Source organism: Engraulis encrasicolus, chromosome 19, assembly GCF_034702125.1.
Source record: "Engraulis encrasicolus isolate BLACKSEA-1 chromosome 19, IST_EnEncr_1.0, whole genome shotgun sequence".
Classification (NCBI taxonomy): domain Eukaryota; kingdom Metazoa; phylum Chordata; class Actinopteri; order Clupeiformes; family Engraulidae; genus Engraulis; species Engraulis encrasicolus.
In genome coordinates, this window is record NC_085875.1 from 25586409 (window position 1) to 25599520 (window position 13112).

Genomic DNA, 13112 nt, shown 5'->3' on the forward strand with positions numbered 1-13112 from the left:
CCCACCTTCGATATCTCACTAATTTCACCGATGAATGACCTGCCCCGCCAGATTTTCCATGCAACACCCCCATGGTGCGTCTGTCAGCTGTAATAAATAACAACTGTTCAATTTTCATAGTTTTTCCTGTAGTTTATGCACTGCAACTGTATTACATATGGTTTTCCAATGCAGTGAGTGTATTGAACAGTAAAAAAGTTTTCTTTGCCCCCTCGAAAGCCAACTGAAACTGATGTTTTTTTGCTTTTCCTGATAACCCTTCTGCCAACATGCTTGATTTTTCGGAGCCATTTCTTTCCAGGGCCTGGGTCCCTCCTCAGTTTTGTAAGCCCTGGGAGATCGTCAGAGAGTGGGTTTGGTGAGACTTTATTCTGATATGGCTAGAGGTTGGAGAGAGAGAGAATGTGTGTGTGTGTGTGTGTGTGTGTGTGTGTGTGTGTGTAGTGAGTCTGTGTGTGTGTGTGTGTGTGTGTGTGTGTGTGTGTGTGTGTGTGTGTGTGTGTGTGTGTGTGTGTGTGTGTGTGTGTGTGTGTGTGTGTGTGTGTGTGTGTGTGTGTGTGTGTTGTGCAGGGCTTAAGGCTGGGGCTGGGGTGCGGTGGCACTTTGCAGATAAGACAGGCGGGCAGGCAAGAGCAGCTGGCACGCAGCGGCATCATAGGCTGCCAAGGTACCCGCATCCTCATCCGCATCCGCATCCCGGCAACTGCATCACAGCAACCGCATCCCAGCAACCCCATATCCCAGAAACCCTGCATCCGTTCCGTACCACAGTGTCAGAGGGAGAGAGACAGAGAGAGAGAGAAAGAGAGTGAGAGTGAGAGAGAGAGAGAGAGAGAGAGAGAGAGAGAGAGAGAGAGAGAGAGAGAGAGAGAGATGCTCTCCCATCCTCTCTCCCCTGCTCTACTTTCACTCTCCTCCTCTGCCCTCCTCCACTCTGCTCTGCTGTGTGGCTACATTAATATTCAGGGAGGCAAAATGTCAGAGAAACTTCATGCACCACATCAGCTACCAGGCGTGCAAGTTAAAAGGATGCTGTACATTTTGTTAGTATCGCTCAGCGATACAGAGGGCAGAGGGTAAGGGGGTGTGTGTGTGTGTGTGTGTGTGTGTGTAGAGGGTAAGGTTGTGTGTGTGTGTGTGTGTGTGTGTGTGTGTGTGTGTGTGTGTGTGTGTGTGTGTGTGTGTGTGTGTGTGTGTGTGTGTGTGTGTGTGTGTGTGTGTGTGTTCATACGCTGTACTAGGAACCTCAGGAGATTAAAGTTTGTGGGTGGAAGTAAATAAAACATATTGTGGCACTCTGTCTTTCAGAGTAGAGGTTGATAAAGAGCAATATCTCATTGATGACGTCTGGCTTACTTGGAAATGCATCACAGTTCCACAGTAGTCTTGGGGTTGAAAAAAACATTAAAAGGCCTATTGTAGGACTTAAGCTACGTTCACACACATCGCTGCTAGTTAGGCTACTAGCTTCTCGCTCACTCACCTAGTCGCCACTTGCTCATGGAACGTTTGCTAAACTGCCAATGCACAGGCGCGAAGGAGCGTACTCTGCATTCCAGTTGGTTACTCGCTTACTCGCCTCGTTCGAAGTCCAAATATTTTCAACTCGGAACCCGCCCACATCGCATCGCTTGTACACTCCTTGCCTACTCGCCTCGTTGTCTCGCTGGAACACATAGACATTCTATTGACTTACTCGCTGAGCGAGTAACTAGCAGCGATGTGTGTGAATGAGGCTTTAGAGACAAATGGCACATTTAGACACACACACACCCTCACACATCAATACATCAATTACATGCATTCATACATTCATACAGTACATGTATACTTATTTGCATACATTGCACGTGCTATTGAATGTAGACTAGCAAACTAGACTGGCAAACTAGTCTGAAAGCCTCAAATATTACTGTACTTAGGTTTCCCAAGATTGCTAGCAAATAGCGACTGAGAAAACTGGAAACCTGTGTCAACCTAGAAAGGGCCTAGTGGAAGCGAAAGCCGAACTGGGAAACTCCAACTCCCATTGCCATTGTGACACAGCACTCCACAGCACAAGTGTTCACTGCACACTGCACAGAACGAAATTGCATTTATGCCTCACCCGTGCAAGAGGGCAGCCCACAATGGCGCCCCTAGGGAGCAATGCAGCATTGTGGTACCATGCTCAGGGTACCTCAGTCATGGAGGAGGATGGGGGAGAGCACTGGTTAATTACTCTCCTCACCAACCTGGCGAGTCGGGAGTCGAACCGGCAACCTTTGGGCTACAAGTCTGACGCCCTAACCGCTTACCCATGACTGCCCTATTGAAGGGTATTACTATTACTATATATTTTATAATATCAATATATAATATATAATTATTGTAGGTATATAATTACCTATATATGAGACTATAGCATGTATATTAGAGCTACATAATGCTGTATGAGATTCCGAGCATAATACAACATTTCTAGCTATCCCCCTGACTCGCAAACTACCGAGCTGGGAACTTGTGTTGGCACACAGCACACAGTGTAGTGAGGTTGGACTGCCTTCTATAGTTTCGTACTCTTGTGTTTTTTTAAGGATAGGATAGGACAGTGTAAGATTGTGACAGGAAGTGACTGGGAGAGAGACAAAGGGAGGATCGGGAAATGGCCTTGGGCCGAAATCGAACCCAGGTACCCAATGTAATACTATAGTCAATGCCTCCCAACCTGTCTGAGCCATGGCCGGGGCTCTTGTGTTTTTTAAATATGTAATCTTTCCCAAGATTTCCAGCTATCACCCCTGACTACATTAATATAAAGGATGCTGTGCATTTGTCTGTAACGCTTAGAGATAGAGAGTAGAGGCTAAGTGTGTGTGTGTGTGTGTGTGTGTGTGTGTGTGTGTGTGTGTGTGTGTGTGTGTGTGTGTGTGTGTGTGTGTGTGTGTGTGTGTGTGTGTGTGTGTGTGTGCACGTGCGCGTGTGTTGCACATGCTATACTAGAATCCTAAAGAGGTGAAGATGTATCCCAGTGCATAGTGAACTGGGAGCCTGTGTCGACCTGGACACGTATTTCCCTGTGTGTTCAGTGGGGGTCGAGCCGCCTCATGTATACAATGAGAAGACAAAAGCTGGGCAATAAATTACACCGTGACAAGAAATCAGCAGATAAATCACCTTGGGTGGCCCTGCACAGCCTGAGCATATAATTCATTTTGTTCACAGGCTGCTGGGGATGTTTAACCAACAGGAAGAGCTGTGTTACTGCTTTCCTTTCTCTTTTTTTGGTTTTCGTCTTTTCTTTTGTTCTTTTTTCACACTTTGTTTTCTCTCTTTCAAGGTACAGTGGGTGCTTGCTCCACCAGGACCTCCGATTTTTGATTTGCAGATGCAGATGTGAGAATGAGTGTGGATTCGCTGATTGAATTTGGGTCATAGAATAAATGTGACTGAAGGTGAAATGAAATTAACCCTCTGAGGTCCGAGTGCTCTTCAGAGGGCATTGTGTCTCCAAAAACAAATCTGTAACTCTGTGAGTTTTTGTCATTGAAACATAAAAGTCACACCATTAGAAACCTCAGATCTTCCAGGTCCCAAATATATATATATGAAATATATACTTGAAAATGTTAGGGTGGTGCAAGCAGCCTAAAAGCCTCTGAAAAGTCTTAGACCTCAGAGGGTTAAAGATTACTTTGAGGTTTATGCAGTTCAAATTGGTTTTACTTAACTAATGTGCATGTGTAGTTGTCAAGTGAGGAAATGTCCCAAAATATTTCCTGAAAACCAGAAGATGTCGACCATTTGAAAGACAGAATAGCTCAGATCCAACCCACAACACTTTCACCCACAACTTTTCTCTAAAGCATGATCTTCTCCAAGGCTGAGGAATCCATCAGACTGTATCTCAAATGGTATCTAAGACTGTATTCCTATATAAAAATGAGATTCTCTGTTTTGTTCCTCTGTTTTACCTTGCATGGGTGAGGCATACATGCAATTATGTTGAGTGCGGTGAGCACTGTGCGCTGTGGAGTGGTGTGCCACAAAGGCAATGGGGTTTTCCCAGTTGGGCTTTCATGTTTGAGGATATGGATTTAGCCGTCACATCAAACTGTATATTTGGTTACAATCTTTTGTCAGACCCTGTCACATTGATTCAATTGCATAGATTGTATTTCTGCACATCTGCAACAGTGTGTAGTAACATGATGTACCCACACTGCACTGGGTTAGGATTAGGGACTGTACAAGTCTTTCTAAAAATCCTTTGATCATATTGGGTAGGCAGAGACAACCACAGAAGCATGTTTATCAATATATCAGAAGACCCTTTGCATGAAGACATGAGTGTGCATGTTTTTTCCACCATATCTGTGTTCCCCAGACACTTCACAAAGAGGCGCTCCATTGCTCGCTCTCTCTCTCTCACACCCACACACACACACACTTTCCAATACATCTGTGTTCCTCACTACACATACAAACACACACACAGCTTCTCCCCTAATATTATATTATTATTATATGGTGTGACGTCATCGGTCGAATGCTCCATTCATTTCAACGGGGCTCCCCAACGTTCGCACGTCTGTTATTTTTCGATAACGGACGGGTTGGTCTATAACAGACCGCTGTCAATGGCAACAAGACTTTACACTGCTAAAGCGACTTTTCAACAAGACTAATCAGCTGCTGGGATAGACAACACCTGTTGTCCTGGCTACCTAGCTCTTGCCTAGCGGTGTTCCACAACGGCACTGTTTTGTTTTGCGCAGCAACAATCTGAACATTAAATAGGCCTAAAGAAATGTCCTCGCCATGTGTGAATCATTTAAGTATATCCATATAATAAGCGGGTTAACTTTCGGCGAGTCGGTCGCTTTGTGGAATAGCAGCACTTCAGAGAGAACAAGACCCCTCCGCTCCGCGTCGGGGTCTAAAGATTCTGTCTGTCGTGCTGCTATTCCACGGTAGCGACCTTCTCGCCGAACGTTAACCCTTACTTATTACCCTATTACCCTGCACCATCTCTCTCTTCTCCTTCTCCTCCTCCTCAGGTACGGTCGATTATTTGTTTTACATCTCTCCACATGGCTGCCCAGATCGACTGCAGCATTTCACTAGTAGGCCTACTCCTCTCAGTGGGGGTCTCTGATTACACTAATCATTTAATAAGCTGCTCCCACTTTGACTAATTACATAATTAACGTTAAATCATCACGGCCATTTGGGAAAAACACAAACTTTTTTTACTTTACCTTTCCATGAGGCATGAACATATTAATAAAACAGCGAGCACAACAGAGGCCATGGCATTTGCGATATACTATGCAGTTTCATTCATGTGAAAGTGAAAGCCCATTGGGAAATTCCAACTCCCATTGTCATTGTGACACAGCACTCCACAGCACACAAGTGAACGCTGCACACAATGAAATTGCATTCATACCTCACCCGTGCAAAAGGGCAGCCCTCAATGGCACCTCCAGGGAGAAGTGCGGTGGGACGGTACCTTGCTCCTGGCACCTCAGTCATGGAGGAGGATGGGGGGAGAGCACTGGTTGATTACTCCCCCCACCAACCTGGCGGGTCGGGAGTCAAACCGTCAACCTTTGGGCTGCAAGTCTGACGCCCTAACCGCTTACCCATGACTTCCCATTCATGCCTTCACGTTTCTGTGGGACTCGGAATGATTGTATAGATTTCTGTGCAGCGAATAACTTTCACTTTCACTTGCACCCAAGTATGTTCTTAGGCACGAGGAAGTCTTCGGCAAAGCTCGGAGTGTCTCGCCCCAGCTCCGCTGCATTGGTGGCAAAGCAGTGACAGCATCATGATTGACGTGGCCATCAGATAAATAATTACATCCCTATCGAAGACCACAAATCTTTGTCAACACGAGCATGTGCCCGAAATCCTCCCCCCTCAACAGCAGAAACCAAATAATACACCACACCTCACAATATCTTATTTTTATTTGGATTTTGTAGAATCCATTTATCAAAATCCTTCAACTACCTGCCAGACTAATGTGCAGATGGTGGGTGAATGGTTAGAGTGCACAAATTGCTTGAAGAAGGCCATTAGACTGAAACGTTGCAAGTAAAAATCTAATGTGAACAGTGTGCGGGAGCTTTTTTGTCTCGACGTTTGTGACCCAGTGGTTCCACTCCTACGCACCTGGCAAAAGGAGGTGTGCAAGAATTCTATAAATAGTACTAGAGTGGACGGTTAACACACCCAGCTGGATTGCAATAACGTGGGTTCAATTCCCGATGTGTCATGTGTATTTGTTTGCCGAAATCGTAGTGCAAAGGCAGAAGGCTGGTCAGAATGACCGGGGTAGAAGAGTAGTCAACAGTCGTGCAGGCAGAAGGCAGAACAGTTGTCAGGATACAGGCAGGTCCGGGGTCACGATACAGGAGTCAGAGAGAGGCGAGAGCAGACTGGTTCCGGGTGTGAGTTTTGCAAACGATCTGACAAAGTAGAGCTGTAAAGAAGAGGCTTACTGGGAGAGGTTAGTGGGTAATGCAGCGCAGCTGGCCAGGTAATTAGAGCAGAGCAGGGAAGAGACAGGTGGAGCTAGTTAGGGTGAGTAGAGGGAGCGGTGAGCAGAGTGGCAGATAATGGGAACCAATTAAGGAGGTAAACTGCTGGAGTGAGAGGGCTCATGACAATATGAACTAAAGTAAGTCTTGCCCAAAGAACGTAGATTGGACAAGCAGTATCACTCAGTGGAAAATGCGTTGGCCACGGTGTAGTACGAGGGCGTTGCTTAAATACCGGAGAACTAATGAGGCACCTAAGTCACGCCCTTCTACTTCCGATCCTTGGGGCTGGAGCTCTCAAAATTTTGAATGCGAGTTAATGGAGCGAGTCAAGCTAAATCCTCATCCCGTTTGGCATGTGCTCCGGATTTCACATATGATGACAGTGAATTTGAAAGGTTTGGATTTGCGTCGTAAGACCACTCATTTTCGGCACGCAAGAAACGTTATTTTAGCTTTTGTGCAAAACTGTGTTGGAGACTACACGTGCGCCTCGCATATCTGACGTGAACCGAGGCACAGCCAACCCTACCGCTGCACCGTGGCTTAAGTGGCTGCACGTCGGACATGCGACGTCTGTTGTGTAGTCCAAATAATTACATATTTTTGCACACACACAACTCAAAAATCGCTTGCCAAGTGAAGTCAATAAGCACACCATTGGTTGTTAAGATCGAAGGGGAAATGCGAGGTGGGTCGGAAAATAGCTTTGATCAGTCCATTACAGTCAAAAGTTTTTCCGTTGCCAGCCCCACAAGCCGCCCGGAAGGGGTGGAGACTTAGGTGCCCCATACATTTCTATGCTTAAAGACACGGTGCGCATGTTCAGTGGGTATGGCGCCATGATGGATAACATTTGTACTCCGTAGAATCGGTCGAAAGAGGATATTCGGTTGTCACTGTTCAGCCTTGTCCGGACAGCTGACATTCACAATGTCCTATGAGCTGTTCCACACTCCGAACCTGGCGGTAGTGGCATTGCACTTTACTATGCTTCCAATTTGACCGTAGCAGAAGAAATTTGTACTCCCCTCACCATCATTCCGTACGACGCTGTGATGACGTCTGTGGTCGCTCTTCTCTCAAGTCTCTTTGGTCTTGCCTAATTCAGTACACATATGAACGCATATTCCTATGTGTGCCGGAATTTGGGTGCCTCTGCACACGACTGGTGCTTTTTGTGCACGTGTGTGTCAGAGAAATTCTCCTCCCGAGTCTCCTTCCTGCTGACAGCAGGACATGACACACACACACACACACACACACACACACACACATACAACAAACGGATGTCAAGGAGGGTGTGTCCCTCATACATGACAGACACACACTCGCACGTACACAGACAGACAGACACACACACGAACACACACACTGTACGTGTCAGCAGCTCACCAACTTCAAGGCAAGGCAAATCTCTGAAGGACGGCATGCAAAGGTTTTTCCAGAAATAACATGCCTCTTTGGGCTCTATTATGCCGTCAATGAGCACAAGCCCCCGTGTCCAAGGGGAGGCAGCATGACAGCAATGCATCATGGGATGAGGTTGACTTTGTGTGCGTGGGAGGTGGTGTGTGTGTGTATGTGTGCATGTGCGTGCGTTTGGGTGTGTGTGTGTGTGCAATTTTAGCGAGGACACACTACTCATAAATCAAAGAAATTACCTGGATAATCGCGTGTGCGCACGCATACGTGTGTGTGTGTGTGTGTGCTTGTGCATGCATCTGCACGTTCAAGTGTGTGTGTGTGTGTGCGTGTGGAGAGAGAGGTTACCCAGGTAATTTCTTTCATTTATGAGTAGTGTGTCCTCGCTGAATTGCACCATCCTCTCTCCTTAATTGCCTAAGGCCTTGCTCTAAATCAGCCCATTGACTGTGGAATCTAACTGTAATGCACCTGCATTACTAGCTTACATATGGCGGTGAATAATGTGTGAGTGTGGGAATGTTTGCACCTTCTTGCTGTGCCTTGTATTTTCATATTTATGTATTCTCTTATATTTTGGCTCCTGCCTCTAATTGTAAGCCACACACCGCTCTGCAACGATATACTGTAAAGCACTGGAGTTGAACTCTGGCAAGTGCTGAACCTATGTATGTAATCACCATGCGCTGTCAGTATAGCACAATTTGAAGGCATATACCTACTAAACAAGCGCACATAGCCAAGGAAGGGTGGAAAAAAACACCCACTGCTTCTCTGTGAAGCTGTTATTTTTTGGACAACTCATCAGAACTCACAAAAAGTAAAAGAAAGAAAGAGAAAAAAATGTCTAAAAGCTCAGATGAAAAGTTTCCAACTTCCAGCTCTCAGAAAACAGTACTTATTAGTCAGGGTGGGATCAGCCAACTCTGAAGTTGATGCAAAAAACCTTCATGTGAACAAACACACACACACACACACACGCGCGCACGCACACACACACACACACACATGAGTTGTGAAATGCCTCAACTCTCTGAAATGAGGATCTTTCTGTGGTGATAGCCCACCTGGCACCGGAGAAGTAGAAGTAGAAGTAGAAGTAAGTGGGTTGGAGTTTTGGTGAGGTGGGTACAAAAGAAATATGGCAGACAAGCTTGACTGGCGGGATGAAACACATGCCAATATAGTGGAGAAGAAAGACAAGGCTTTGTTGTGGAGAGCGGAGGCTGTGTATTTGTCTGTGTTGGTGTGTGTGTGTTTTTCTCTGTGTGTGTGTGTGTGTGTGTGTGTGTGTGTGTCTCTGCGCGTGTGTGTGTGTGTGTGTGTGTGTGTGTGTGTGTGTGTGTGTGTGTGTGTGTGTGTGTGTGTGTGTGTGTGTCTCTGCGTGTGCGTGTGTGTGTACCTTCATGAGGCCGCTGCTATTAGAGCGCACCCACATGCTGGGGTCCTCACTCCATGTGGGGCCCAAATCCTGGACCCCACATGTTTCGACCCCTTTTGCTGGGGTAGTTTGTTGTTACTGGTAAAAGTAAAAGTGTAAAAACATTTCTCCATTCTTCATTGCTATTTTAAACTGTGTAAGCTATTGTTAGGGTTAATATGAATGGAAGGGCCCCACAAAGATATTAAGGTTGGGCTGTGTGTGTGTGTGTGTGTGTGTGTGTGTGTGTGTGTGTGTGTGTGTGTGTGTGTGTGTGTGTGTGTGTGTGTGTGTGTGTGTGTGTGTGTGTGTGTGTGTGTGTGTGTGTTTCTCTCTCTCACACACACACCTACACGCACGCACGCACACTGTACACACATACACACTATCTATCTGTCTCCATCTCTCCCACTATATCTGTCTGTCTGACACAAAAACACATGCCAGCTGGCTCTGCAGGGATGAGAGCAAGAAAGAGAAGGGGGGATGCTGAGAGATTGGCAGCTACTTTAACTGGCTGGAGCGGCTGTTGAAGACTCAGGTAGGCAGGCTGGCAGGTAAGCAACACACACACACAGACACACAGGCAGGCAGATACGCAGGTACAGTAAGCCACAGCCACATCCAGACTTTTCAAGGGGAATGTACAGTGGTGCTCATATGTTTACATACCCCAGCAGAATATACGCTTTCTCTGCGATTTCTCAAAAAATATGAAGAATTACACAAAACCTTTTTTTCACTCATTGCTAGTGACTGGCTTAAGATCTTTATTAACAATCTTCTGTGTTTACTCTTTCAAAAGCATGATCAAAACCCAAACTACCCAAATGACCCTGTTCAAAAGTTTACATACCCTAGTTTCTGATGCTGAATATGGCCCTGTTTAACATCAAGGACCGCTCTAAATTGTTTGTGGTAGTTGTGGATAAGGTTCTTAATTTTCTCAGATGACAAAACAGCACATTCTTCCTGACAGAATGATTGTTTCCTATAATATCTTTGGGTGTCTTGCTGGAACCTCACATTTGAGGTTTCCCCTGAGTGGCTCAATGATGTTGAGATCAGGAGAGTGAGATGGCCGCTCAAAAACCTTCATTTTATTCTTTCTGAAGCTAATGACGGGTTGATTTGGCTTTCTGTGTCGAAATATTGTCATGTTGGCACTGTTGGAATTTCAATTCAGAAATGCAATATGAGGGGGTTTGGTTGGAATCAAGCCATTGGGCAAGGGAATCATTAAATTGCAATGATCATTGCAAGGGAAATTGTTCAGGAGGCATAGGACAACCAAAAAATAACTGGTGAAATATAGGACAACATGAAAAAATGTTTTAAACTGTACAGCAAAGAGGCACTTGAGGAAAGATGGGCTGTTGGGGGTTGCCAGGAGAAAGCCATTACTACAAAAATGCAAACATGTTATTTTGCATATGATACACCAAATAGCATAGTGAGAAGCATCAGAATGCCTGTGACAAAGTCATTTGGAAAAATGAGATCAATATGGAACTTTTTTCAGCCACTATTAACAGTACCATTTGGAGAACAGTCAACGGAGCCTATGATGAAAGTTACACCATCCCTTCTGTGAAACATGGTCATGGACCACTGATGTCATGGGGACATTTGAGTTACAAATGCACAATACTTTTGGTCCATACTCGCAGAATGATGAATACATTGCCCTGTGAATAATACTGGAGGAAACTTGACACACATCAGCCTTGAAACTGCACATGGTCCATTGTTTGGACATGCCAACATGACAATATTTCAACACAGAAAGCCAAATCAACCCGTCATTAGCTTCAGAAAGAATAAAATGAAGTTTTTGAGCGACCGTCTCATTCTCCTGATCTCAACATCATTGAGCCATTCAGGGGAAACCTCAAATGTGAGGTTCCAGCAAGACACCCAAAAATATTATAGGAAACAACCAATCTGCCAGGAAGAATGTGCTGTTTTGTCATCTGAGAACATTAAGAGCCTTATCCACAACAACCTGATGTTAAACAGGGCCATATTAAGCATCAGAAACTAGGGTATGTAAACTTTTGAACAGGGTCATTTGGGTAGTTTGGGTTGCGATCATGCTTTTGAAAGAGTAAACACGGAAGATTGCTAATAAATATCTTGAGCCAGTCACTAGCAATGAGTGAAAAAAAAAAGGTTTTGTGAAATCTTTCATATTTTGTGAGAAATTGCCAAGAAAGCGTATATTCCGCTAAGGTATGTAAACATATGAGCACCACTGTATGCTGAAGAACCCTGGACTGTGCTCATCTGGTGTCGATAGGAACACTTCAAAATAACAGCAAGGAGTTTGTGCTGTATTCGGTGGATGACAGTGGAAATAATGGGAATGCGATCTGTTTTTTTAATTCTTAAAACATGAAATTACGTATGTATATGTAGGCTATGTTATTGGATTTTAGGTACAAACACGGAAAAACATGCAGAAGCACAGGGCCCAGGACAAAATCATCTGAAAGTGCCCCCCTTTTTTAATACATGCACTGTAATGAGGAACAAATTCTGCCCCCGCCCCCCTTTCCCAGGGTCCAGGACGACGTATCACTTTGTCCACCCGGTCTACATGCATGCATAATACATCAATAGGAGGACCTCTATGGGTGGTGTGTATAGCATTCTGCTAAAATTCTACAGGAGTGCAATGGTTACTAAACAGACAGGTGAATGAAAGTCTGTGTGTGTGTGTGTGTGTGTGTGTGTGTGTGTGTGTGTGTGTGTGTGTGTGTGCGTGCGTGCGTGCGTGCGTGCGTGCGTGCGTGCACAGTAGGTAGGCTAAGTGTGTGCACGTGTCCAGGTCCTGGTTCAGCTGCTCTGGATGTGTGCATCCCTCCCTGCCAACGTAACCAAATGACGGACACATAGCTATAATTTAGTCATATCATCACCTCCGCAAGACTACACGTCAAAACTAATCCCAGAGAGCTTGACATTTAATCAGCCGCAACTTCAGAGAGTGCCAGATAATACAATGATCACATTCAGGAGCACATCCAGCCATTAAAACTCCTCGTATTTTATTATATCGAATTGCATTTCTCTTTCTATCATCTCCATTCTCTCCCATTTCATTTCCCTGTCATCTTCCAGACGAGTTGGGGCATGAGACGATCCAATCGCACGGGATGGTGAGGAACGAGAGCAGATGGTAATTGATCCCATGATGAAGGTATCACTGTGTCATCCACGGCTTCTGTGGACATGGCAATAGAATGGATTGGAGGGGAAATAGTCTACAAATGCAGAATTGACATGGGGATGGAGTATGAGTAAAGGAGAATAGGCATGGGGATACTGAATGGGGAAGGAGGATGGGGATTAGTTTCCTGGTGAACCAGAAGCTAAGTGTTGACGCCCAGGGGGCTGGGCTACACAAACCTTCTGGTACACCTGTGATTCGCTCTCCTCCTCCGTTTATGAAATAAACGGGGCAGCACGACGAATCAGGATCGTAGGGAGGGATTTCAGTGGGTATGACGTTTATCGAACGCAACTCCCTCCCCCAGGGTAGTTCGGCTGTGCCCGCCCCCTCCCTGAATCACAACAGTAATGGCGGCGTGCGAGGAGTTATCATGTGTCCGGATGGAAGCAGTAATTTCAGCGGTGTTATCCAAAAATACCTGTAGTTGATTTTCTAAAGGATGTTGTTCTGTTTTGGTTCCCGACCTGGCAGCGCTTACGTGACGACACGTCCTACGTCACAA